Consider the following 27,693-nt stretch of genomic DNA (forward strand, 5'->3'; position numbering starts at 1 on the left):
TGTTCTAGGATTCCTAAAATTTTGCAATATTTATACTATGATTTAAATTATTGCAATTGTTCTTGTGACCGCTGATAACCTTGTCGTTCTAAGCGACCATAAATAAATGGAGAAAAATTAAATACTTACTTAATTGTAAATCTGATAAAATTGTGTACTTAGGTACTTTTCGAAAGAGGAAATAGGAATATACTTACTATCTTCTATTTTTTAGAATTGGAGACAAAAGACATTGACTGTCGTTTTTTTTTTCATAAATTGAAGCTTTAGGACTGGGACAAAATGTTGGAAATCAAAAATTGTGGACTCTATGAACAGCTAGATGCAATGATATTATATGAAAAACTCAAACTATATGTAGAATATCATTGGATAGATGAGAATTATAGGGTAAAAAAGAGGAATTACTCTTTTGTTGCAAAATGTTAGTTAACCACTTCATACACACATTAATGTCTTCAATTCTGTTTCTAATATAACTGTGACATCGAAACCGATAATTTTAATTCGTTATTAAGTTGTCTCACGCACACATCGTGAATCATGAAGTCACGGTTAACTCTTGTGAATGTGTAGATACTATCTATACGTGTGCTCGATAATCGAAGGTTTATTGCTGAGCTTAATTTAATGACGTCATAAAATAGAATCGAAGCCAGCAATTACAGCTGGTTTAGTGCGACGGCAATCGCTATTGGAAATTAACTTTTTATTTTAAAACGCCGCTAAGCTTATTACAAAAATTAATTGGTTGCGAAGGGGTGAAATTGCAGGCATGAAAATATTTCGACTATATTCGCTAACGCTGCAACGATTTCTGGCAATGCAGTTTCTAGGTAATTATTTAGTCTAGACCCAATGTGGTAAGCTAGTCTCCAAATACAGATGTAAATTCGGCTAATAATTACAAGGTAAAATGAACTTTTAATTGGCTCCAGTGAATTTCGCTATCACAATCGGCAACAGTTCGTTACGGCAATTAACAAAGTTGAGTTCGATTTTCGAATTTACGGCGGCGGTAATCGGGCCGGTGTCATTGGATGGCGATAAGCGCCTCCGATTGGCCGATGGGCCGTAACTTTTCGAAATTCGAACTTCGGGGATTTACGGGCCCCGGACCGTTATAGATTTGACCCAATGTGCCGGGTCCATGGCAGGAAATTGAATTTTTTCGCCTATTTGAACATCTATTAAGTAATTGATCGGAATCCCATGAATATTTTTCCGTTCCGAAGGCGCAATACGATCGCCTGATTACGAATATGAATAACGAGATAATGCCGAAACTATTCTTGGAGTAAATTGGATCGTCGATGCTCCTTTGTCACGAATATTCCTTTTGATGTATAAGCCAATAACAGAACTTGTATAACAAGGGACTTTTTGTACATTATATTCGAAACTATTTATATTAATAGCTTTATAACTAGGTAGGTACTATCAGAGGAATTTATTTTTTAACAGATGATGGACCTATGTAATATCGTCAAGTTATATCAAACAAAACCGACAGATCTTGGCTAACATTGACTTGACGTAACCCTACCGAATAGCATAGTTCCATTATGAACCAATTTTTCTGATGGTCACGAACTGGAAACTACAATAGCTTTATACGTACAAACTTCTTTTTTTTCTTCTAACTAACAGTCTATCACTCCTACGAGACAACACTGCCAGTATTAGTACTTTTTAGACCGCAATAATCGCTTTACTGCCGGGGGACTATTTTGACGGATTGAATTTGTTTTTCTTTGTCCGGAGGAGGAGCAGCTGGCAGTTCCCAGCCCTGGAGTGACATTAAACCCTTTCATGGTTCAATTGACGGTCCCCCGGTGCCGTATGAATGATATGTCACGTGTATGTCACAGTACCTGAAATTCGAAATTGCTTGTGAAACTCTGTTTCGGATTCGATTTGACCGTCGGAATTTTGAGGGTTGGTATCTATGTATTACTAACCAAATATCCACTAGATAATCCGGTAAACTTTATATCTCTCCGCTCCTAATATAAACCTTCCCTAGACTTCTACAAATATTTTAAGACTTAAATAATCCAAATCGGTTCCGTCGTTTTCGAGTTTCAATAAGAGTAACAAAATTGAAATTTATTTTTGTTTGTACAGATATTTAGGTATGATAGCATACCACGAATACTTAAATGTAGACGATTATATGTAATATTTAAATTCTAGATGGTAATAAGCCTAATATCCATAACACATGATGCATTAATGGAAATGCCTTAGCCATGAACTTCAATATAGAAGCCCGACCTAATCCCAGTCTATTTTTGAATCTTCCCCCTCGTCGTAAAATTTGTAAATAAACAATATAGGGGAATATATATCGTCTAGTTTCAATCTGTGGCTAGAATTACTAGGAACAGGAATTCTAAGCAAATCTAAATGGGAACGAAACTTAAAACATAACTTTTGATTTATAATAATTTTATAGGTAGTTTTACTTACAGGTACATGTACATTTGTAAAATATATGCCAAAGCATTGCGTTTTGTGATCATAATCTTGTATGAAACATTTTTTATTTCAATCATAACATTTAACAAGACGTATGTAAACTACTTGTTTACGATGTCTGGAAATAATAGGACACCTGACACCTCCCTTTCGCCCCTCCTATGGAATTTAATACTTGGAGGTATGGAAAATCATTACTCGATGCCGAACTCCAGAACAAAGGAGAATCCGAAACTGACACAAAATGTAATATTTCAAAGGAATTGCCAGACATATTTTGATTTACTTTTTACAATGTAAAGTACTGTATATCTGTTTATTAATATGCGGAGGGATTTCATTAAAATATTCTTAAGGTGTAAAAAGCCATATGCGTCCATTAAAAAACCTTTATGTATCAATATGATGTTCTCTTTCTGCTACTTTTAAGATCGTACCTCCTTTTACCTAACACTTGCGCTAGAGGACTGGATCCTCGTAAAGTAAAACCACATTGCTTCAGTACGATCGCATTGCGTTTTGTCATCGGAACGGAATAACATACTCGAAAATATTATAATGTAACCAAATTACGTTGGTCCGCCATCTGCCTAAGAATCAACTTCTCTGACAGTACATAAGTAAGCCAGATCAGCCTGCAATCAGTTCGGTCCAAGGGATCGGCCTTTGTATTGAAAACGCCTTTTTTATGAAATAAGGGGGCAAACGAGCAAACGGGTCACCTTTAAGAGGGAATAGGGTAATAGGGGAGGGTAAGGAAGGGAAGGGTAGGGAAGGGAAAAGGGTAGGGGATTGAGCCTCCGGTAAACTCACTCACTAGATGAAACACAGCGCAAGCGCTGTTTCACGCTGGTTTTCTGTGAAAACGTGGTATTTCTCCGGTCGAGCCGGCTCATTCGTGCCGAAGCATGCCTCTCCCACGTCTAAACTCTAAAAGTCAGAGTGGATTAATTATGGGCCATCTGCCCATAATTAATCAACTCTGATAGTAATGTACATTGTACATAAATAAGCCAGATCAGCCTGCAATCAGTTCGGTCCAAAGAATCGGCCGGCCAAATTTCAATACAAATATTGAAATTTAAAAACGCCTCACATGTATGGGGGCGTTTACACACACTTACACTAATTAACTCTAAGGACCATTTCTGACGTCTCAAAATGGAGACATCAGCCATCCGATACGCCTACAAATTGTTGTGCCCCTCTTTAATTGTCTGTTTTATTTGTAAGCCGACACTAAGTCGGGCCCTCTGTTTTTATATTACGGTCCAAAATTATTTCCGTAATTCTAAACTAAGCCATCATGCTTTTAAGTATTTAAGTACATTTCAATTTGCTTTGTGTTTTCCGAAAAAAGGAGGAGGTAAATTGTCTTGGACAGTTGGAAATTGCAAGGAAAAATTAATGGCAATTAAATGTTCGTCTTGTTAAAACTTGTTTTAAATAGAGAGAAACTTTTTCTCTTTGACATACAATTAAGACAAGCTAAGATACTATTATAACTTTCATAAAACTACTAAACGGAGTTTGCAAAAAAGTCAAGCAAATTAGACACACGGTTATACATAATTATACTAAAGGTACCGCTCCGATCAAGGCGACAAGCGACCGCCATCGACAAAAATTCCATAAACTTCCACTTTATGACCTAGGCTAGGTTTCATTTTCTAGCGACCCATGTCGGCCTGCTTTGTAGTATCCTAGAGCGAAAACGAAATGAAACCTATAGCCTAGGTCGTAAGTTGGCACTTTATTTGAATATTTGTCGGTCGCGGTCGCCTGCGGCTCGGAAAATCACCCTTACAAGAAGTCAAGAAAATAATATAGTAGACATACACAGTATACTTAGAGGTTAATAATACGGCGCATATGATTTATAACGTTACTCTGATGCACTTATCGTTAATGCAGGATATTACCGAGTTACCGACATGTGCACTGTTAGTCTTATTGACTTACGGCCATTCCCAATATTTGATCTATCTCTGGTTTTGCCCTACTAGAGATAGAAATAGCTCACAATTGACATAAAATATATGTCTCTAATGTCAATTGTGAGCTATTCCTATCTCTAGTAGGGCAAAACCAGAGATAGATCAAATATTGGGAATGGCCGTTAGACTGTGAGGTCGTGGATAGATTAAATAAAAGAAAATCACTTTTATATTGCGCTTTATTTAGGTTAAGCGCATTCGGTAAGGCACGTCTATACTCCAAGGAGTAAAGGAGAGAAGTGTAAAATATTTAACAGTAAAATAAACTGTGACCTGCAGGGTGAACAAAAAACGTTCCCATGCCAAATGTGAACCTGACCATTTAAACTAAAAGCAGCCCATAATAAATTATAGTTTTATGGCTTTGGTAACATTGAATACCCTTGTTTTAAGAATTATTAGTCGTTTATTATACTTCACACAATTTCTTGACAGCAATGTTAACATGTGGCATGTGAGACTCAAATAGTACTTCACTTTCTCAGAACCTAAATCTTTCAATACGATATCAAAAGACAGGAATTTTTGTATTCGAATTTAAGTAAATTCGACACGCCCCCTCAAAAATTAATGTCTTTTGAATTAAATTCAAAAGTAATATAAACCTAAAATAAAATTGCATAAATCTCAAAACATTAAAAATTATTTAAATTAAGTACAATTTAAAATTACATTTAGTAATACCTAATTGACGAAACCTTCCGTACACTTTAACCTTGAAATCCGGGGAGATACAAAATGATCCAACATTCATTGCTAGGATGAGGGAAACCCCAGTAAAACCTCACCAGATCATTAAATAATTAATTACTATTAGTATTTATTGAAACATTATAAAACATTATTCTTCCACATTCGTGTCCCGCAGGTCGCGGAACCTGGCTGCTGGCAGCGGCTCGGTCAGCATGTCCACGATCTGGTTATCTGTTGAAATATATTTCAAAGTTATTATCTTATTCACACATTATTCTCGGTAGAAGTGATATTTAACATCTATATGTTTGGAACTCTTGTGACTCAATGGATTATATTTTGCAAAATAATACATCCATTATTATCTCTTCGTACCTCTATATTAATAAAGGGTCTATAATTTCAATATTATGCTAGTAGCTGAAGTCCTTAACCACAAAGCCTCTTTAACGGCTTCATACAGAACCATAATATATTCGGCTTCTGTCGACGAGGCTGCTTCTGAAACTTGCCTCTTAGAGTTCACATACATACAACATACTTATTGTACATTCATACATACAACATAAATAATAAAAAAAAACTGTTGTAGTTTTTCTAACTGAGTTATCACTTCCTCCCTAATTTGAATTGACATAATATCCCGTAAATAAATTATCAATTAGTTTATCTGTATATTATTAATTTCAGATTTGATGTACTTTCTAAATATCTAAGCAAATACTCTTTTGAAACAAGTCAATTGTTTTAATGTTATTTCTTGTCCATGTGTCTAAGGTCCAAAATCCAAATATATTCAAGTACATACCATTAAGTACATAAAGCAACCAACACTTCGACATGATGCATTACATAATAATAATTATCTCATCAGATTCCAATGCTTCGAAGTTAACTTTCATTTCTAAAAGTAGCAAGTATGGATTAAAATCCATCATATTAAACTTGTTTAATTTTGCCATTATATTATATTATTATGTACTCTGGTCCTAGTTATCCTGATACCTCAGAAAAGTCTTATTTCTTTCATGTCAACCATCGAAAATTTTATTAATCCAATATTGTTCAAACTTATTCATTGCACTTTTATTTGCAGTGCAAATAACTACATCGTCAACATTTAAAATTAAATTTATATTGTGGGATATCTGTCCCTTATTTAATAATACAGTACACATAATTGTCGTCTCCCATACATTATTCGAATATTTTCGAAACAGCATCTAGCGGCTTGTTTTAAGCCATTTAGTGCTAAATTGAGTTTACAGACTTTATTTTACATACTCAATACTCAGTCCTCTCTCGGGAACTGCCATGAACATATTTTATAAAAAATATATTTTTATTACTTATAAATTATAATAATATAATTATTATTATTTTACTCTGTTCATTTAGCCACAGAATGCATATTAGTACAAACTTAGCCTCAGTGTGATATTGTTGTTGTTCCGAAGAAAAGTATTAATTTATTATTAATATGTTCACTATTTCTATTTTAGTTTGGTAGGTACCATAAAAAAAAATTAAGTGGCTACTTTGACTTGTATAGCACTGTTTACAAAATTACAATAATTGTTTCTATTGTTTTGTTCATTGTAATTTGTAAGGGGCACTTGACGAACTAGGATTTGACATTTCTTTACCTGAGTGTACATTTATTGGATTAAATTTAAAATCGACTTAAGAAAGCTTTCCTCATTTAGGGTCACATCGCTTATTACCAAGTCCTTTTAATTTTCCACATCATAAACTCTATAATATACCCATTTGGTTCATACCCCAATAATGGCTTTAGATGATTTTTCATCGAATTTGTTTCTACCGGTTTGACATGCACATATACAGTTGAACCAAACACTTTTAGGTATTTAATTTGGGGTTTCTTATTGTGCCACATTTCATAAGGTGTTTTATTTACCTTCAATGACTTTATTGGTGTCATATTTATAAGATACGTTGCAGTTAACTCAGCATCGTCTCAAAACACATTTTTTTTTTTATTAAGCACCAGATGTCATTGTTCGCGCCATTTCTGTAATAGTTCCATTACAGAAAAGTACCATTCTTTCAGATATGCCATTTAACTGTGGAGTTCGTGGTATTGCGAGATAATTACTTTCATACCCTTTAGCACATTTTGTTGGACCATTTGGACTATAACTATTAACGCAATAAAAAATTAACTATTTTATGTTTTATCTAGCTTCACCTCTTTTTCGACAAAATCTTAAAATCTTTAATTAAACATTGCAAGCATATCGTATTTGTGTCTTATAAGATATGTTGCGCAATAAAAAGTAAAGTCACCAATAAAATAGATCAGGATATCATTGTCATTATTTACAGAAGGTGGTGTCATTAGCCCACAAACATCTGACTAAATATTAAATGTTCTTTCATTTCTGTAACGGTAGTCTGGCTTGTTACCGTAAATAAGCATGCTTCACACTGCATACATTTTAATTGGCCTATAATAATTATGACCTAATCGTTGATATTCATGATCAAGATTATAGACAGGCTTGCAAAACTCCGGAACGTTTAATCAAGTTTATACGTACCTTGAATTCCAGAGTAAACAGGTTGTTTACGGTCTTACCGGACATCACGGGCTTACCGTGGCAGTACACCATTACCCCATCGTCACCAATGGTCACGGAGTATCCGGCTTGTTGCATCTTGGTAACGGACAGCAAGTTGCACGGGACATCAGGACTGTACAGCACGTTTTCTATCTCGTCTTTGATGCCCAAGTTGCTCGTAACAGTGATTGATCCAATCTTCGACGCGGAGATGATTTTTCGCTACTGATATTTTGATTGGTATTGTCAGTGTGCGAAAATAGCTTGCTATATCCTCTCGATTCGTGATATGATCGGATGCTCCAGAGTCCAATAAGAATATAATTTTATCTTGCTTATATTCTGTTTGCATTATGACTCCTGCCATAAAAACAAAACTCGGTGTAGTCGGCGATGATTGAATTGTATTAACACTTGTTGTATGAGCAGTGTTAATTGTTGTCTCGGTATTGTTTGGTTTGGTCTTTATAACACGTAGATAGTAGCGACATTTATTTTTGTAATGTCCCTTTTTCTTGCAGTAATGGCATATCACAACTTTCTTCTTATTAGATATCATGTTGTTGTCGAATTTCGGCTTCTTATATTCTATTCTTCGAGGATTCTTCATAACTGGTCTTCGTTGGAAGTCTTCGTGTTGCAGATGATTATTTTTTTTTTTTGATTTGAGCATGAAGAATTTTTCCGCTTGTGTCTAGTTTCTCGTTGTTTATTTTAATTTCGTGGTCGAGGAGTCGCATCTTCAGGAAGTTGAGCGTAATATCGTCTTCTGAGAGTGTTTCGATTGCGGTGACAATACCGTCATAGGCAGGCGGAAGAGTCAGCAATAGTTGAGATACCTTATCTCCCTTCATCACAGTTGCACCAGAAGTCGCTAGCTCGGATATTAAAATATCAAACTGCATAAAATGTTGATTTAAGGTGGTGTCTCCTTGGAGTTTCATATTCAATAACTTCTTTCTGGTTGCGAGCTGTTTAGCCGTACTTTTTCTCTCGAAAATGTTGTCTAGTGTAGACAGTATTTCCCTCGACGTTGACTCTTGTCCCACGTGACTGATATAAGCATCAGACAGGTATTCGATGATAATGTTTTTAGCTGTTTGTTCGGCTTTCTTCCACTTGTTGTCAGGTGTGACCGGAACTGGCTTCTCAATAACGTGAATTATGTCTAGTTCACTTAAAAGGCTTCGGATTCTGAATTTCCAGATGTTGTAATTTTCTCCGATGAAAATCGGAATATTTCTCTTGGTCTTCTTTTTCTCCATTTTGTTGTTTTTTTTAAAGTTCGAATTTCACAATCACTTTTAGTTAATAAAAACTATTTTAACTTTTATTTAATCACTGCGTTGACTGGGCCACCATAACCTGTTAGTCTTATTGACTTAGACTGTGAGGTCGTGGATAGATTAAATAAAAGAAAATCACTTTTATATTGCGCTTTATTTAGGTTAAGCGCATTCGGTAAGGCACGTCTATACTCCAAGGAGTAAAGGAGAGAAGTGTAAAATATTTAACAGTAAAATAAACTGTGACCTGCAGGGTGAACAAAAAACGTTCCCATGCCAAATGTGAACCTGACCATTTAAACTAAAAGCAGCCCATAATAAATTATAGTTTTATGGCTTTGGTAACATTGAATACCCTTGTTTTAAGAATTATTAGTCGTTTATTATACTTCACACAATTTCTTGACAGCAATGTTAACATGTGGCATGTGAGACTCAAATAGTACTTCACTTTCTCAGAACCTAAATCTTTCAATACGATATCAAAAGACAGGAATTTTTGTATTCGAATTTAAGTAAATTCGACATGCACACATTAATATCCATTCTGTTGAGATAGGACGAACTACACCAGTATAACGTTAAAACTTAATTGAATTTCCTTTAGATTTTGTACTGATTTTTTGTTGTGTGTGGTTTTAAATTCTGTTGTCTGTGACTGTGTTTTGAGTATTTGTTATAATCCTTATCCTAAAATCTTGTAATTATCGACCTATCAGACTATTAGCAGCATCGAACTTCCTAAACCAAAAACAATAGACAAATAGGGAAACCGCACTGCATCTTAACTGTGAAGAAAAGAAAAGCAGTGTGCCACCTTGAGAAAGCTAAAACCAGAATAGAAAGGCTTAATAAGCACCCAACTCTCATCATAACAATACGCAATAATATAAACAAATCAACAATTCAAATGAAATATAAATTTAAACAAACACTTTCCTCAAATACTAATTACAATTTACGTTCAAGCGTTGAGCGGCAGAACAAGGAGTTGTGTCTGCAACTTGTTTCATGCCTCCTCTTCAAAGTTTCTAGCTCGTATTACAAAGGAATAAGGCACAATTTACGCTACATTCCAGCTTTGTACGTCGAAACTCGTAGAGATGTGACAAAGATGAGGGGACTGTTTCCGTTTAATTTTCATTTGCAAGTGATGGTAGTCTATATTTTTGTATTTTATCATTTAACCTCCGGACCGTAAGTTCAAGTACTACAAAAGGGGCAGCAAGGCGTGACTTCTGTCTAACGAAAAATAATATTTTGTGTCGAAAAAACAACCGAATATTTCTAAGAATTCAGAAGTAATATACATTCATATTTCTCAATATAAGATTTTCATTTCATTTTCATTTGAAACGTATATAACGCCTGTATTTATTTCACCATACCTCAAAAATATTTAACGATCATCCTGACTAGCAGAAATGTATCCGGAAAAGTTGAGCTCTTAATAGAGTTGAAAAATCCAGTTACATAAATGTAGATATTACGTTTATTTCTAGGTTTTCGTTGAAAAATGTTGTACTGCAATGGCTGGACTTATTTATGCTCCATGTATTTGTTAAACGTTCGAGTAATCCATTATTTTATAATAGCCTCTCACACGCAAACGTACTTTAAAAGGTCTTAACTATTTCACATGGTGCAATAAAATGTAAAACTGTGGAAAAGTTTTCACGCTGTGTATTTTTAACCAGTGATTCTAGATCTAGCGATTGTATAAGGATACGAAAACAAGTTTTTAATCCCCATTTACCTTAGGGGAAGATATTCGTAAAATCTGTTAGAGGACATTACATTTTATAAGGAACGAGCTTTTGCCAGCGGCTTCGCTTGCGTTAGCAAGTAATATTATATTTAAACTTTCATCCCCTATTTTGACCCCTTGGGGGTAGAATTGATCAAAATCCTTTCTTAGCGGATGCCTACGTCATAACATCTACCTACATGCCAAATTTCAGCCCGACTCGTCCAGTGGTTTGGGCTGTGTGTTGATAGATCACCATGTCAGTCAGTCACCTTTGAGTTTTATATATATAGATTTACCTGTCAATTTCAAGTAGGTAAGTATATAGATGTTATAGTTTTTGAGATTTTTGCGCAACGGGTGTCATATTATCTTGTAGTGAATAAATAAATCATATTTTTCGTTGGCCTGTTTCAATCTTCATAACATTTGGATCTAACGGTACTGAGTCCTCTCCTTTAAAACAAACAAAGGCGCTTAAAAGTGTGCTTTGAAAGTGCGTCTCGCCTCACGGTATGAACACTGAACAGTGACATAGGGCTAATATGAAAGTACGACCCTTGACTTCAGCCCTCTTTGTTCGCGCTGTCATTCCTGTTACAATGATGCGGCTTGCTTTCAGAGATCTATTACCAACGACAAAGAAAAGAAAAAAAACAACGTCTTTTTGGCCTTTTGAATGCGTTGGGGCAACGAACGTTAAACATTAACAATGAAAAGAATAATTTAATTATTATTGTTTGGTGTTTTGAAAGAATGCGACATGTAAATCTTCCTGAAGGAATCTTATAAGACGCAAAATATAATCTTTCGGCTGCACTTACAGATTTATTAATTTCTTAAAATATTTTAATTATTATTTCGACATAAACTCAAACATTTTCTGTGAACCTCTTCATGAAATTAAAATTAAGTAATTTGTAATTAACAATCTCTGAATGCGGCCGTTACAGTTGTAAACAAAACTCTTTCAAGGAGAGATACCGTCTACAAAAGTACTCTTAAATATAAATGAACTAAAAACATATTAAGTCGGTCCAATTATGAGAAGTAATGAGGAGCATGTGAACAAATGGGTTTAAAAATAGACATCCCCCATCCACGGAGATACTGAAATCGTTAAAACTAAATATAATGTCGTAACAACGTCGTAACTAAATTAGAAATAAATGTAGTAAAATGTGTAGTAGATTAAGATGATAGTTATGTACCACTCGTTATAGTGTTGTTGGATTTAATGTTGTTATTATTGCGTATTTATTGAGTGTCATGTTGTAGATACATAATTAACTATGTACTGACTTATAGTTAAATGTAATAAAAGTTGCTACACCGTTTTCAGTGTCAAAAACCGGTTACATTGAAACCAAGCTTGCTTTACGGCGCGTTCGACGTGCGCGTTTTCTGCTGTAGCGTTTGGGAAAACACGTAGAAAATGCGCTCTTAAATACGAGTCATTTTAACAGTTTTCAAGTTTGATCGCAATATTTTTAGTACTTTTGCCACTAGCTCTAAAAATCCAACTGCGACCAAAGAAAATATACGATGAAAGTGAGATTAGAAAGATGAAAGGCAGCGAGCGAACGTGGACACTTATCATGAGGTGCGATCTCAGCTCATTAACTCGAAGCTTTTGACTTGAAGCAAAAAGAGCAACCGACGATGAAACATCTAAAAATATTGAGAACAATATACACGTAACATAAATAAGAAGCTGTCTTATACGAAGTATTTTAAAAAATCGGTCCAGTAGTTTTGAAAGAGATTTACAACAAACTCTGTGACACTTATATTATGTACAGAAGAAAGTTACGAATTACATGAAAATAATGTAATTGATTTTATTGTCGGTTCTAGAAAATTCATGTTGAACATTAATAAAACACAATTTTTCGTGCACTTTTTCCACTTTTTATATTAAGATATTATTATAACTTTTAACAAATTACACGACCGGTTTCGAAATAAATCATCATCAGGTATCATCAGGTATGAATATACTTGTAAAAAACACAAATAATACTATAGTGCTTATATTAACGAAAATATCGTGGAATTTTGTGACTCTGATTATGGAAAATTCTTCTGATATAAAAATATTAAACTATGAAGTTAAATAGGCAAATAAACGAAAACCAGCTGGCGACAAATCGAATCGACATAACATAAATTCAGCAGGGGTAAAGTACTCCCCCATTCGACAGAGGGGTACATTTACATAGAGTTTAAACAGTTACCTTCGCATTATATTGGCTGGCTTTATGAAACTATGTTTTAAAAAATAATGATTTCCTGTTTTTAGGTAGAGTTTGCGAGTTACACTTTTGAAACTCTATGGCAGAAGAACAGAAAAAAATAATACCTACAGCCGATAAAGAAACTTCCTTCACTTTAGAAGTCAGTTAAAAATGGAACGTATTCTGGAGAAGTTAAAATTTTTTTTGCTATTTTTGCATAAAATAAACAAGTATTTAGAACATTTTGTGTTGTTTCTCACGCTAAAGTATTCCCACTTTTTTCATTTTAAATCGAGCAGCACATTATTAAAACACCTTCAGGGGCCACAAAGTTATATTTTTAATAAAGCAAAGCAATATGTGGTTACAAAGAATAAAAGAAAACTTTGTCTTAAAGAGCTCTTTCTTTAGAGAGAAATGAAATAGGTGTTCAAATAGGTTTTCCCACATACCTAGGTTCTGAGTATTTTTACTTTTTACAACAATGAAGATTGTTTTATTCATAAATTGCCTTCATAAAGAGATTTTTTTCTTTCACATTGTGGCGGTACAATTTGTGGCGGTCGGAAGATCTTTCTTTAGCGTCGCCACTTTATCCCACACACATTATAGTAAAATTTCGTTTTAGAAGTTATTATAGAAAAGATATAAAGTAATAACATTATTTTACATCACAAGAATTATTGGCCTCTAGCGGACAATATTCTCAAGACGGTTATATTCTGAAAGTCACAATTCTAAGTACATTTAGTTCGATGACTGTTAGACTAAGTTTTACATCTAAGTGCTAAAGAGGGGAGTCCTGATTTCCATAAGTTTCCTTAGAATGTTCTAAGAGTTAGGATCTAAGTGCGGGGTAAAAGTTGGGAAGGTCAGTTTCCCAGACGTAGGTCGCGGAGAGAACGGACAGAATAGCGATGAGCACGTGAGTTGGTTGCCAGAACAGGTGCGGGTACAACAATCCTTTGACCTTTATGTCAAAGACATAAGGATCATTATCATAAGAAATAGTGTGGACTGTAAGCTGTGATCATGAATTTAGGGGGAAAGATTTGTGAATGTATCGTGATCGAATAAAAAAGATTCGTATGATATGCCGCTAGATGTTATATAAACTTTACGTATCTTTAGGTTTTCATTTCCTGATAAGGCTATCTACCACTTAACTTGACAGATAGAGTATGGAGAATCTGTCAAATAAGCCTATCCGGCATCTTATCAGGAAGTGGTGAAACAGGCCCTAAGTATAATATAATATGCAAGATCACAGTCATTACGTAACTTTTTTTTTTCACTTAAGTAGACCTACTCGTAAGTATAAAAGATGCTTCTCATAACTCATAATAATAATATATTTAAATTGAAAACGCAAAGCCAAGATCCCAAAATGTTAAAGTGTCCGAGCCAAATTAAGTATTTTGCAAAATATTGAGGCTTTAAGAATCTTATTATTTATGTCCACACTGTGCACTTTCATTTTCAATTTTCGTCATCAACTTTCATATTGGCGCATTCAATAATTGAATGCGTCAAGGAACGCAACGCCAATATTGTCATTTTTGAAGTTTTGGATACGGTCAGAGGGCATGCGTCGCGGGCATGCCTCACGTTCGCTGTTGACTGCGCTATAACGCATGCCCTTGACGAACAGAAAAAGGCACAGTGTGGATAAAGCTATTGGTTTTTCTTATTACAGTCTTGATGGTTTTATTAAAAGCAAAGAAATCTCAACATCTGTTTCTTTTATTAACTGACGCGCCGCAGACTTTATTTCATTTCAAGTGAGAAAATATTGAGAGTTTTGAGATTTTCATCTTGAATTCTGCTGCGTGTGAAGTTACAATAACAAAACATTCATACTAAATTAAATAAAACTGCACTGCTTGTGTTGAAAACATAAACTATTGCTAAAGGTGCCCATACACGGGACGATTTGTCGTTTCGATCGATCGTCAAGAAAATCGTCCAATCGATCGTTTGAACGTAAAATCGTTTGCGATATTGCTACACACGTACAATTTGTCGTTCGATTTTAACATCGAGGAGATAAATCGTTACCATAATTGTCCCGTGTATGGCCACCTTTAGGTTTAGAAAGATATATTTATTATTTGAAAAATATAAATAAAACTCAAATAAAATCCACACTCAGAAAATGGGAATCCAACTAAATATTTGAGTTGTTAAAAATTCAAAATACCAGGGTTGCAGGATGTTAGTGACGTAAGTACACAAATTCAGCGGGAAATGGAAGGCGTCTCAAACGGAGCGGCTGCCGGGAATTTCCATCATAAGAAAAGGAAATATTTCTCCGAGTGACAGCCGCACTTTAGGGTTCCACACACTATGCCGAACCGCAGCGTGACGAAGCGGAGCGTATTGCATTGACAGATTTTGAGTAAAGTTCAATGAACTGCCAGAACTGATTCTGGCCTCTGTGCCTGTAAAGGCAGCCGGTCGGGACGGGCCGCATAGCACGTGCGCAAAAATTCATCTCGCAGAAGTGCGAGCCACTTCGGCTCGATACGGTCTGCGTAAAATTCCTACAAATTGTTTGGCTGGATTTATATTATGCGGCAGCGTGAACGCGCGGGTTGGCTGCGAGTTACCAAATTTAAAACAGTTGAAGATGAGAGTTACGTTTCCTTGGTTTTTATTATTCGTAGATATCCAGCCATTTGAGCGGATTTTGCGCTCCGCCCCGTCGCGCTGCGGCCCAGCATAGTGTGTGCGAATCATAAGAGGCACTGCAATCTGTGGCGAGATGACTTCCGTGCCATGCGAGCCTGGTAGTTTTAATACGAAAGCACATACTTCGACTAATAACCTTGGTGTGTCTTTAGCTGTGATATCTTGACTAGTGTTCTTATTTCTTACGCTTGGAAGAAACAACTGCAGCAAACAAAGGGAAAGAAAGAAAGATGTAAGCAATTATTTATAAACAAGTACATTCTAGAACTTACATTTAATTGATTCATCAGATGTAACAAAACAAATTCAATGATCCATCATAATTAAGGACAACCAAGTAAACATCGTGAAGTACAGAAGAATCTTCATAACAAATTTTTTTTTACCTAAAACATTTCATACCTTCAAACGTAATAAACAAACATCAAACGGGCGAATAAAAGAATACCTCAACTCAGGGGATCGTTTGAATACAAGTAGTCGTATAGATCAAGACCCTCGCGGATGAAATAGAAGGACAATTTCTCAAGGAGCCCTCTGAGGGACACTCGAAAGAATCGGGGTCCCCGTCGTAATCTTGACGATTATTAAAAGCATATATCTTCAGCTATGCACCCTGATTCGGGGGTGCATTGAAATTCTACGGACTATGTGATTTTCGTGATTTTTTTTCTTTCCTTTTTTGTCACGATGTAATTATTGTCTGAATTGCCCTGCAGGCTATAGAGTATAGATAAAGCCTACAGGGCCAAGAAAGTCCTAAGCTTATTTCCACTACAACTATAAAGTTAGTATAGTCACATAATCGAACCTACTTTTAAGATTTTGTAATAACCATTGATGTTTACGTTTTTCGTGTAGGTATAGGGAAATCACCCCATCGATCGTTGGCGCACCTTAATAAGATTAATGGTACAACAGAGCTTACTACAAAAAATGAGGAATGGCAGTAATAACTAATAAGATACTGTGTAGTATTAACTCATAAAATGCCAAAAGTTAAGTGATTTGTAAGGCAAACCACTTTTAACCTAAAACATACTTTTTTCGGACGCAAGAATTATGCACTCAAGGTCCTTAAAATGAACTATTCTAGGTAACATTCGCAGTTTTATTCGCGCAATTCTCGTTCCGTCCCTTCTATCTCGTTCATTCTTGCTCATTAACATTTCCACTCATTCGGTCATTTATCTTGACGTAAGTTGTGGCGGCGCTTGAGAATATTTTCTTTAAAAAACATGCTCGTTTTAAATGAACTGTGTATAACGTTGTATATAACTTCACGTAAAAATTAATGCTGCGTTGAATATTTTATGTGTGTAAAGTCTCCAAGGGAAATTTTAAAGAAATACCACAGGGTGTATTAAATATAAACTATACTGTACTCGGCGAAACATATAGAAAATGACAAGTTTTTGACGGGGAGACAATGACCGCATAATAAACAGTTAGTTGTTTTACCCTACAGGGTTAAACAACTAACTGTTTATTATGTGATGAGATGTTACCAAAAGTCAACACCGCATAGATATATTGTGGTGGTAGTGTGTTTACTAAAAAGTGGCCCCGTGCGAGTTTCTTACGCCGGTTCTTCTCGCCGGGTTAGTTCCCGAACCGGTGGTAGGCAACATGTAGTCCAACGTTCTGAAAATATTTGATTCAAATTTATTCAGAAATAAAACATTTTTTATTTATTTTATTTATTTATGTGGTACTGTCTTAAATCTTAATTTTGTAACATCTTGTGTATTTGAGACAATCTTGTGTAATGTATGTGTGTGTGTGTGTGTGTGAATCTTGTGTATTTTCTGCGACGACTGCAACTATTTTCTTCAATTTAAGAAGGGATGATGCAGCTGGTTTATATTTGTGTATAACCTTGAAATGTTGATATCTTAACTATTAAACACTTTGAGCAAAATGCTGTCTCAGGAATTAATATTCAGTGCCGTAAATAGGGCGGTGCCACCGATGTCCAGGCACAGGGCGTAGACTCTGGGGGGCGCAAGAATGGCCGGACCAGGGAGGACTCTTATTTTTTCGGTTTGCTCCCAATAAGATCCCGCTGCGCCCCAGAGATGTTTCCCAAAGTAGTAAAAATATCCGCAGCCGAACATAATATAACCTCCTCCTTTTTTGAATTCGGTTAAAAGACAAGGGTGCAGCTGTTATAGAAGCTCGCACAGGGCGCGAAAAAGACTACTTACGGCACTGTTAATATTATCCAAAATGTATACTTAGTTGACATGTAACTTCTGAATATTCAATCACTGTCAAGTCTAGACGCTTAAAATGAGTGAGATGAGAACAGGGGAAATTAATACATGTCATAGAAATATTAATTTCAACGTTAATCACACCCGCGGTTCAGAATAGCTCAAAGGGATTTTCGCAGGATGGCGCCAAACCGCCAAGTGACGTCTGCAACCTGCTGCAGTATTAACTAAGGTGTTATTAAAGTTGGGTAATGAGACAAAATGAGTAACACATAATAAATAGATATAGACTAGATGTTGGATTTTTTTCCGGATAACATACACAATATATTATTATTCTTTCATGCATTTCCGGGTCTCAGATTCTGTATTTAGTGTGGTGAGAAGAGGCAGATAGACACAACACTTGGAACAGGTCAAAACAGCTCTTGTACAGGATGTCACAAAACTAAGTGATAATACTTTAGGGTTTATATGTGTCCCTTATACAGGGTGTAACAAAAAGCGCTGAAAGACGAACATTTTTTTTCACTTTTGTATGGGGAAACTCGTGACGCTCGGGCCCTTGCCCATACAAAAGTATTATCACTTATTTTTGTTACACGCTGTATAGAATTCGCTGTGAAAGTAGCAACTTAGTTTTATAACACCCTATATAATATTTAAATGAATACCTTCTAGTTTCTAGCGGTACATAAAGATAATCACTGAAGTAAAGATAATAATATAATAATGCAAGATACTCGAGAATATTTACGTTGTTTTCAGTTACCAAGTTAGTTTTAATTCATTCAACTTTTAGCTTTGAGCTTAAGCTCAAGGTGTAATGTAATATTCGCTTAGCTTAGCTTTTGTTAACAATGAAGTTAAATTTATGAAGAACTAGCTTCGCGCATAAAAATTCACTTATAAAAATGTAAGCTAAATATTCTACAGCGAGATTTAAATAAAGAAAATCTTGTTGGAAAAAAAGAAAACGTAAATAACAACATAGCTCGTAAGACTAGACGCGGGGTCGTTATACATTACATAGGAAAAGCGGAAGAGTTAAGTGGTTGATGGTGGTAAGGTTTTATGTATGTTGCTTATTAATTTGACATAATATTTCTAATGCATCACATAGGCATCAAGTCTAGAACACAATACATTGGGGCTGTTTCACCACTTACTGATAATTGTCGTATAGGCTTTTCACAACTTATCTGACAGATACTCCATACTCTATCTGTCAGATAAGTTATGGATAGCCTATCTGGAACTTATCAGTAAGCGGTGAAACAGGCCCTTAGGGCCAGGCCACAACGTGCGATGCGATGCGATGTCGGAGCGCAAAATTTCATTGGAAATAGTCACTGTCGCATCGGAAATTTCTACGATGCGTTCTGCGGCGTTATAGATTTTTACGATACAACACCGTAACGCATTGTTGTGGCCTGGCCCTTAGTCACATTAAAATTAATGATTATAATAGAATTAAAAATAAATGACTGATCATCATCAATACTTTAAATTATTATTTCTTATCTTGCTGTTTACGTGGCTTGAATAATCTATCCGATCATCCGACCATCACAAATTATAATTAGTCTACACCCAATAAGAAGCAATCAATTATTTTCTATTTAGTATGTGATATGAAGTTACAAACATTCGTACTGAATTCATCGCTAGTAAACCCGCTGTCCGCTCCTCTCATATCCGCGTAGCAGGTTTAGATTTATTACTATGTGCGGCCATCTCGGAGCAAAGCCACAAAGCAGAGGAGTTATGAAATTAACGCAATGAGCGGGAAACAGACAGACGGAATTAGTTTAGTGGCGACGCCTGACTTGCGCCGTCTGACAAACACGCTTATTAAAAACTTCCATGCACCAGCGTAATCTGGTTTATCCGGTTTCATCTGGTTTATTAGATTTTTGCTCACGTGATTTAATTATTTCTGTTTAGATGGTCGATGGTTATCAACATTGTTGGTTTATTTTACTATGCATTCTTGCATATTACACTTAAAGTACAGCGTACCAGCAAGGTATGCCGAATTTTTCTGTCATGTGACGTTTCCAATATATCAGACAAAGACAAGTAGACTTTATATAGTTATTCGTTGCGTTAATATTTCTGTTTGTTCAAGTTTCTCACGCCGGTTCTCCTCGCTACGCGCTACGGTTAGTTTCCGAACGGTAGACACTGGATAATATTCAGAAATAAAACATTTCTTTTTATGAAATAAGGGGGCAAACGAGCACACGGGTTACCTGATGGGAAGCAACTTCCGTCGCCGATGGACACTCGCAGCATCAGAAGAGCTGCAGCTGTGTTGCCGGCCTTTTAAGAAGGAATAGGGTAATAGGGGAGGGTAGGGATGGGAAGAGAAAAGGAATAGGTTAGAGAATTGGGCCTCCGGTAAACTCACTCACTCGGCGAAACACAGCGCAAGCGCTATTTCACGCCGGTTTTCTGTGAGAACGTGGTATTTCTCCGGTCGAGCCGGCCCATTCGTGCCGAAGCATGGCTCTCCCACGTATGAAAACATTACATATTTTCAACTTCTGAATTTATATTTACGGTGAAACTAACTTCTCTGAAAATATTTTCATATCTCTTTACACTATTTTAGACCTAATGCCTACAGTCTCATTTAATAACCCTTAAACCCTTGGATACACTTAAATCGTGCCCCGGGGGGTTTCGTTTAAAACAAATCATTAAAATACAAAGAGAGGTAACAAATTAGTGAAATTAAACGACGGATGCGTCTCCATAAGGCTTCGCCGCAAACTAAATTTATTAACACTGCACCCTCTGTGCCCGAAGGCTGAAAAACTGCAGGGGGCGGACTATGCGTAGGGAAGATTGTATTGACGCTCTATGATTACACGTAAACATAGACCTGCAGGGATATTTTGGCACAAGGACGACTTTGCTGGGCTGTGGATGCGTCAAAGATTTTTATGTTGTCATTAAAATAACACCAGCGATAATTCTCTATTTGGCACATAGAAAATGGTACTTGGATGAATTTAACCCTCTTCTGGGCGTGAAAATGAAGAAGCGCAGCGGTTTCTTAAGTGACATATTTTTACAATGAAAGCAATAGTTCTGATTGACCACACGCCAAAACAGCCTTGCAGATTTGTTAATGGAATGGGGATCAATATAAGGCTGCGACTTCGCATACTTAATACAAAACAGAGAAAACTAACCTTAAAATTGAATATTTTTGCCCGTGTTACTCAGTGCATTTTACATCATCTTTTGTTATACAAGGTGAAACAAAACTAAATGATAATACTTTAGGGTGTGTATGTGTCCCTTATATAGAGTTCACTGTCATGACTTTTTCCAGAAAAAGGTGCAAAAAGTTACTCTTTTAGCTCTGCTAATTTTAGCACAGCGAACTCTATATATGGGACCCATACACACCCTAAAATATTATCATTTAGTTTTGTTACACCCTGTATATTATTTATTTAATTGTTGACTCTAATTAACGTGTCAAGTCAACGTTGACGTTCGCTAATCAAAAGTGCTAGTGAACACAATGTCACAAAACCTCAGAAACCGGACGTGCACCTAAAAATATTTCCATTTTTGAACCAGACATGCACATTTTTGAACACCGGAAACGCACAAACGGAAGTCCCCACGGTTTGTTTCAGTGCAATTGTCATGCAAATGTCTGAATTAATCGGGGGCGTTTAGGTGCGAGCGCCCCTCCAATGACAATTAAATTAAAACGAGTTGGAAACTTCCGAACTCCACCGTCTAAATTGTCCAAACGACTTGGGATTTAATGAGGAAAAATGCGAGTCTATGTAAGGCTTATGTATATTGTAAACTAAAGTTTTGGCCATAAAACGTATCTAGGAACACTAATTAAAAACAACGCTCCTTCTCGCACTGGTCCATGGAGGTCGAGAACGTCGTGAACGACAATATCAGTAAGAGGACATCCCTCCACTTGAGGGTCGAACGTCTGCAGTCTCGCCACAAGGTCAACTTCAGTTCCTTTGTGGTGAGAGTACCGACGCATCTTCTGTCGACCTTTGAAGCAGGGGGAATTGTGGCCGACTGATGTGGTCTACCGAAGGTTCCGGGGGAGACTACGGAATGAAGCGCGCGTCACGTCGCTGATAACTCGTGATAAAGTGTAGTTATTATGTGTTTAATACAATTTATATGTATGTTAGTCATTAAGGTATATATTGTATGGGCCTATGTAGCCTGATATAAATAAATAAAATTCTCGCCTGGCCGGGAATAGGTATACTTAGGTGTATTCAAAAATGTTAACCGCTGATACCGAGTTAACTTATACACCAAGTTTAACTGGTAATATTTCAATGAAAAACATAAAAAATTAAGCTAAAAATAATTCTAAGAAGACCACAGTATTTTATAACTAACTTGAATCACACTTATAATAAAAAGTACTAAAAACTTCAAAGCTCCACAAAGCAAAAACTCGTTCACAAGAATCAATAACTCCTAAATTCTAATATTGAAGTAACCAATCACTTTTATAACCTTTCGAATTCGTAACGACTTCCGAAAAAAAAGTAATTCCGGTATGAGTAATTGTGAAAATTCATCAAGGGCCTAAAGTACCCCAGGCGTTATATACTCGAACGGTTCCGTTCAATCGGGCGTTGTTCGAATTTCGAATTTAATTTTTTCATAATACCTCCGCGGATATTTTGCCATATTTGAATGGGAAGCGTTTCCTGCTTTTTGTGACAATAAAGTACAAAAAATATTGAGACTGAAAAACAGAAATGCAGACATCCGAATAGTATTTATCTAATAGACATTTTATTATACGGACTTAACCTAAAATTTTCTTTTAAAAAATACTTTGAAGTAAGTAATTGTATTATAAGTGATTTAATTTGTCTACATTTAGTTATCGTAGGATAACTATTGATACTATAATAAATAATTAACTTTTTATCTTGTTCATTATTTTGTCTAAAAATTTTAAATCTATATAAATAAAAATGTTAATTAATATTCATCGGCGCCCCTTAAATATTTCTCAATGAACCGATTCGTTTGATCAAGCGTTCCATTTTCTTTTTTTTTTTCCTATTTTTACCCAGAAAATTATTCTTAAAAATATATTTAAAGTATATTTTTTGTTATTTTCCCTCATAACCCTAAACCGTTATAATTTAGAACTTACCATAAATATAGTCAATATAAAAATCTTTAATGAGCATTTTCACGTATTCAAATATTAATCTAAGCACAAAAATCTTCGTTTTCCTTTTCTTGACTTAAAAACTCCTCATTCAAAAGTTGAGCGAATAATCCCTAAAAGAATTTTAGACTCAAGTGGATTATGGGGTGACCATCGCGTCAGGTGTTCCCAACAGTTGGCTGCTGTTTATTGCCGTAATATTTCAATACCCCTGAAAAGACGGGCCCCACTCGATTTGCATCTGACAACGACTAGCGTTATTGCCGAGGAACCCCGATTTCAAAATTATATAAAAGACTCCGAATTAAATGAAAAAATTCTGAGAAAGTGAAAGACTTTTTGCCGGCTTCATTAAATAGTTTAATGAGTTACTTGATTTGTTTATTTACAAGTAAGAATTTTAAATCTCTTTTGTTTATTTTAAAATATTTTTTAAGACATCTACATACCTATAACGTTTCTATATGGTCGCATTTTAATGAGACTAGGAAGCAAACAAGTAAACCTAATGTTTTTTTTTTAAACCTGCAATATTAGAGGATCACTAGATCTTCTAATATTGCAGGTGTTAAAAAAAATCATCAGGTTTACTCGTTTGCTTAATGTGATGCACTAGCATCCCTTGCTTTAAAAAATGAGGATTTGGAGTTATTCTTAACCTTACAAATATAATGTTTAAAATTGCTAAATGCATTATTATTTATTTTATTTCTGTGTAGATCATCATAATAATATTATTCCAACTCCACACAACATTCCCACACCATCACCATCAATAAACATCACACATAGCTTCTGCAATTTAGCATAATCTTCCTCGATTGTCCCTCACTCGTCACTTCCGGTTACGAAGGGCTAAGCTTAGGGCCAAAGGACCACCCGGGACCAATTGACCACTTAAGCGACTGATCATCACCCCCCAACGCTTCCGGTCCCAATTATCTTTTCAATCGTTCACGTTTGAATTCGGAATGCGATAATTCACGTCGAAATACGGAATCTATTAGAAGCCTTTCATTCGTTCATTCGTTCTTTCAAACTTTGCTTAAATATAGTGATTACTCTGTTTAGGAGTATGCATTATACAATTTGCATTGTAACAACACTATAAATACTTAATAAAGTATTGTTAGAATATATTTTTTAACTTAGATACTTAATGATTTTTTTAACTGATTTCTATTTGCAACCTATGTTGTGTTTCAATTGTATTTTATCATTTTAAAGAAATTTAACAATTTTTTTTGTTAAAACATAATAACAAACGAAATAATATTGTTGTTCTAATAAAATTCTTTCTTGTTCCAGGTAAGACAAAACAATTAATACCTGCAGTGTACGGTGAGCTTCAATCAATGTTTTAATTGAAAACTCCTTGGTGAACAACTAACACTTTTGTCCCCCTGGACCCCCTGGAGTCCCCCCTAGAACTTCCAAACTGTCTGAAAGGATCGCCAGACTTCTTTTAGACTTTAATGCATTCAAGTTTTACTTTTAAGGCCTTATTGTCTTTGACAAAACTGGAAAATAAAACAAGAAGTTTGGAATTAAATATTTTGGATCCCGGGAAAGGACATAGGAATCTGTCCTGGAAAAATGTACGGTTGCGGGCGTCATCTAGTAATGCAATAATCTCCTTTATCTTTGAATTACTATTTACTCATAAAGTTTCGTTTTACACTTTTTTAAGAACCCTCACAAGTCTTGTTAATTTCTAACACCAAGGTGACTCTACCACAGCCCATTTTATGTATTGATCTTGTGAAGCTCGTTGGTAATATTTTCACAATCAATACCAGCTCAAGGTTTGATTGTATTGATTTTTTGTACGTCGACTGTGTTGCAGTTACAAAATTTTAAGCTGGATGAGATTATTTTGTAATAATTGGAATTTAGCTGTTCTTAACCAATCATATTTCTTTTAGTTTTAACGATATTATCTACTTTCTCTTGTTTTAAAAATCTATTATTTAAAAACATCTTGAAAAATCAACATCATTTATACGTGAGCCATGTTTCGGCACGAATGGGCCGGCTGGACCGGAGAAATGCGTTCTCACAGAAAACCGGCGTGAAACAGCGCTTGCGCTGTGTTTCGCCGAGTGAGTGAGTTTACCGGAGGCCCAATTCCCCTCCCTATCCACCCCTATTCCCTTCTCTTCCCATCCCTACCCTCCCCTATTACCCCCTTACCTGCAGCTCTTCTGACGCTGCGAGTGTCCATGGGCGATGGAAGTTGCTTTCTATCAGGTGACCCGTTTGCTCGTTTGCCATCCTTATTTTATAAAAAAAAAACAGATTATTCCAAAAATTATTCAAGAATTATAGCTAGATATTGTTGCCTGCGAAGAAGTTCTGCAGAAATTCGTATATCGGTAACTCGGTAATTATGGCCCAAAGTTACAACTATTCCATGTCTTTCCCCGGGGTCCGTCTATTATGGTCCAAAATTCAATCAATTCCGTTTATCGGTTTAAGCAACAAGCAGACTGACATACTTATCGCATTAGTAATAAATTCAGCATAAGTAGATGCTGCATTAACTAATATTTCAATGTAATACAGTGAAATATTTTTCATGGGAGTGCATCTTGCAGCTGTACGGTGTACCCTTCCCTTTGTTTGCATAACTCACTAAAACGCACCCCTAATAATGAAAACCTGAGGGAAAATTCGGGAAAACTCATAATAGGGGTGCACACAAAGGATGTTTGACAATACTCTCAGAATATAATAAGTTTTATATTTTTAACTTCATTTCAATAAAGGCTTGAGTATTTAATTTAAAAAATTCCGAAGTTTTTATATTTGCATTTTCCGATGTTCGTACGCGATCGCGATATTGGAATTCTTAACAGGAGTTTAACAAATTAAATTGTAAGCATGTTTTACATAATACATTAAACGCTTTACTTTAATTATATAACTGTCTGATTCAAACAACTTGGAATATGAATTTTATGTTATACATATTATGTTACACTTATATGTATGTATTTAACATTATACGTTATAAGCTACAGCTTTATTAATTTTCAAGTTAATCACTAAGCATCAGTTATAATATGTACAGTTCTACTTACTTACTTCAAATTTTAAATGTAAAGGCCCTCTCGACGTTGTGTTATGATGAATAACCATGATGGCCACCATGTTTGCAAAAGCTATTGCACAATCAACCACACAAACATGCTCTATACGTTCGTAGTTGCTTGCCACTACATCATGGATCAATGTGGCCAGTCCGCATAGTACGCATCAATTTTCAACATTTCTACCATAATTTTAAGCCCAACATAATTAAATGTCCAGCTTCCAACATAATTATAATCCCAAATTAATTGGGGAAAACTGATCCCCCTGTATAGGAGGTTCTCAAATTGTGCGAAATACAAACTTAGCACAGATGTCCCCCGCCCCTGTTGCACCCGCACTGTTTATACGTAACTCACTTACGCACCCTCCGGCCACGCAATCCTAAAATATTCATGGAAAAATTAATTTTTGGTAAAGCCTGTTTTGATTTTTGCAGTTTAAAATATTTGAAAGAGTTCGAAAGTTTAACACATTTGTCCATATTTTAAATACGAAAGAGTTTATAAAGTATATAAGAGTTACAAAGAACTAAATCACATAATATATTATGTGATTTAGTTCTTTGTAACTTTTTAATACTAACAATGCTGAACCAATTATCATGCTTATGGAGAGGAGATACGATTCCCAAAACCTTTCAATGTCCCTACACTGTATATCGAAGAAAATGCTTAAAAATTCAAGTTCTAAACAACATCTTATTTTATAAAGCCTACAGGGTAATTACATTGGTGTCGAAGAAGTTAGATATTATAATGAATATCTAAAATGTTAAAATATCCTTTCATCCCCCATGATGCCCCATGTAAACTCCGCTAAAATCTTGTCAATATTTAAAGCACAATTATAACTTCCATCCAAGTTGCTGTAAAACACACTTCCTATGTGTAATACGTACAAGCGATAGTATCCATTATTGCGTGTGCATTAACGACGAGAATCCCGCCCCATATTATCATTTATGAGGCAGGTGGGCTCATTATTTATTTACGCGTGCGTAAAACTCTCCCCTAATTTGGGTAATTATTTGCAAAGGGAATCCGCCACTCAAATATTAAAGGTATCCCTGGGTGATCCAAGATTTAGTTAAAATGATAGTAATATGATTTTTTGAATAGACTTTTTGGAAAAACCTTTGATTTCATGGAGTAGATGGGGTGCATCAAAAGATTCTTACCCTACGGATATTTTAACTTTAAAGGTTCAAACGAAAATCATAAGAATACTAATATGATAATATTTTTAGATTCTGCCCCGCAGACTAAAAGTTAACACAAGGATCATGAAAAACTAATATTATGATCATAATAATTTTAGTAGCTTAGTAGCTTGTGTAGTAAATCGCAGTTCGCCATTTTGAAAAAGATTGTAAAAGTTTCGCCTTTGACGCCCAATAAGGCGCTATCTAACTTCGCAAACTTTATTAATATCGGGTGATATCTTTATTAAAATTTTAAAGAAGTT

The 27,693-nt window shown here is 35.4% G+C and overlaps 1 protein-coding gene and 1 long non-coding RNA gene across 5 annotated transcripts in view; one reads left to right on the top strand and one right to left on the bottom strand.

Annotated features, from left to right (window-relative positions):
* LOC121732073 overlaps nt 1-27,693 on the top strand; it is a 325,970-nt gene that overhangs the window by 184,088 nt on the left and 114,189 nt on the right. The window lies entirely within an intron of this gene.
* On the bottom strand, nt 5,270-8,484 carry LOC121732076. Its single transcript, XR_006036320.1, has 2 exons — nt 7,736-8,484; nt 5,270-5,402 (listed from the first exon to the last, which is right to left on the bottom strand). It is a non-coding gene; the product is annotated as an uncharacterized LOC121732076 (long non-coding RNA).

Source organism: Aricia agestis, chromosome 11 (genome assembly GCF_905147365.1).
Source record: "Aricia agestis chromosome 11, ilAriAges1.1, whole genome shotgun sequence".
In the NCBI taxonomy this organism is placed as follows: domain Eukaryota; kingdom Metazoa; phylum Arthropoda; class Insecta; order Lepidoptera; family Lycaenidae; genus Aricia; species Aricia agestis.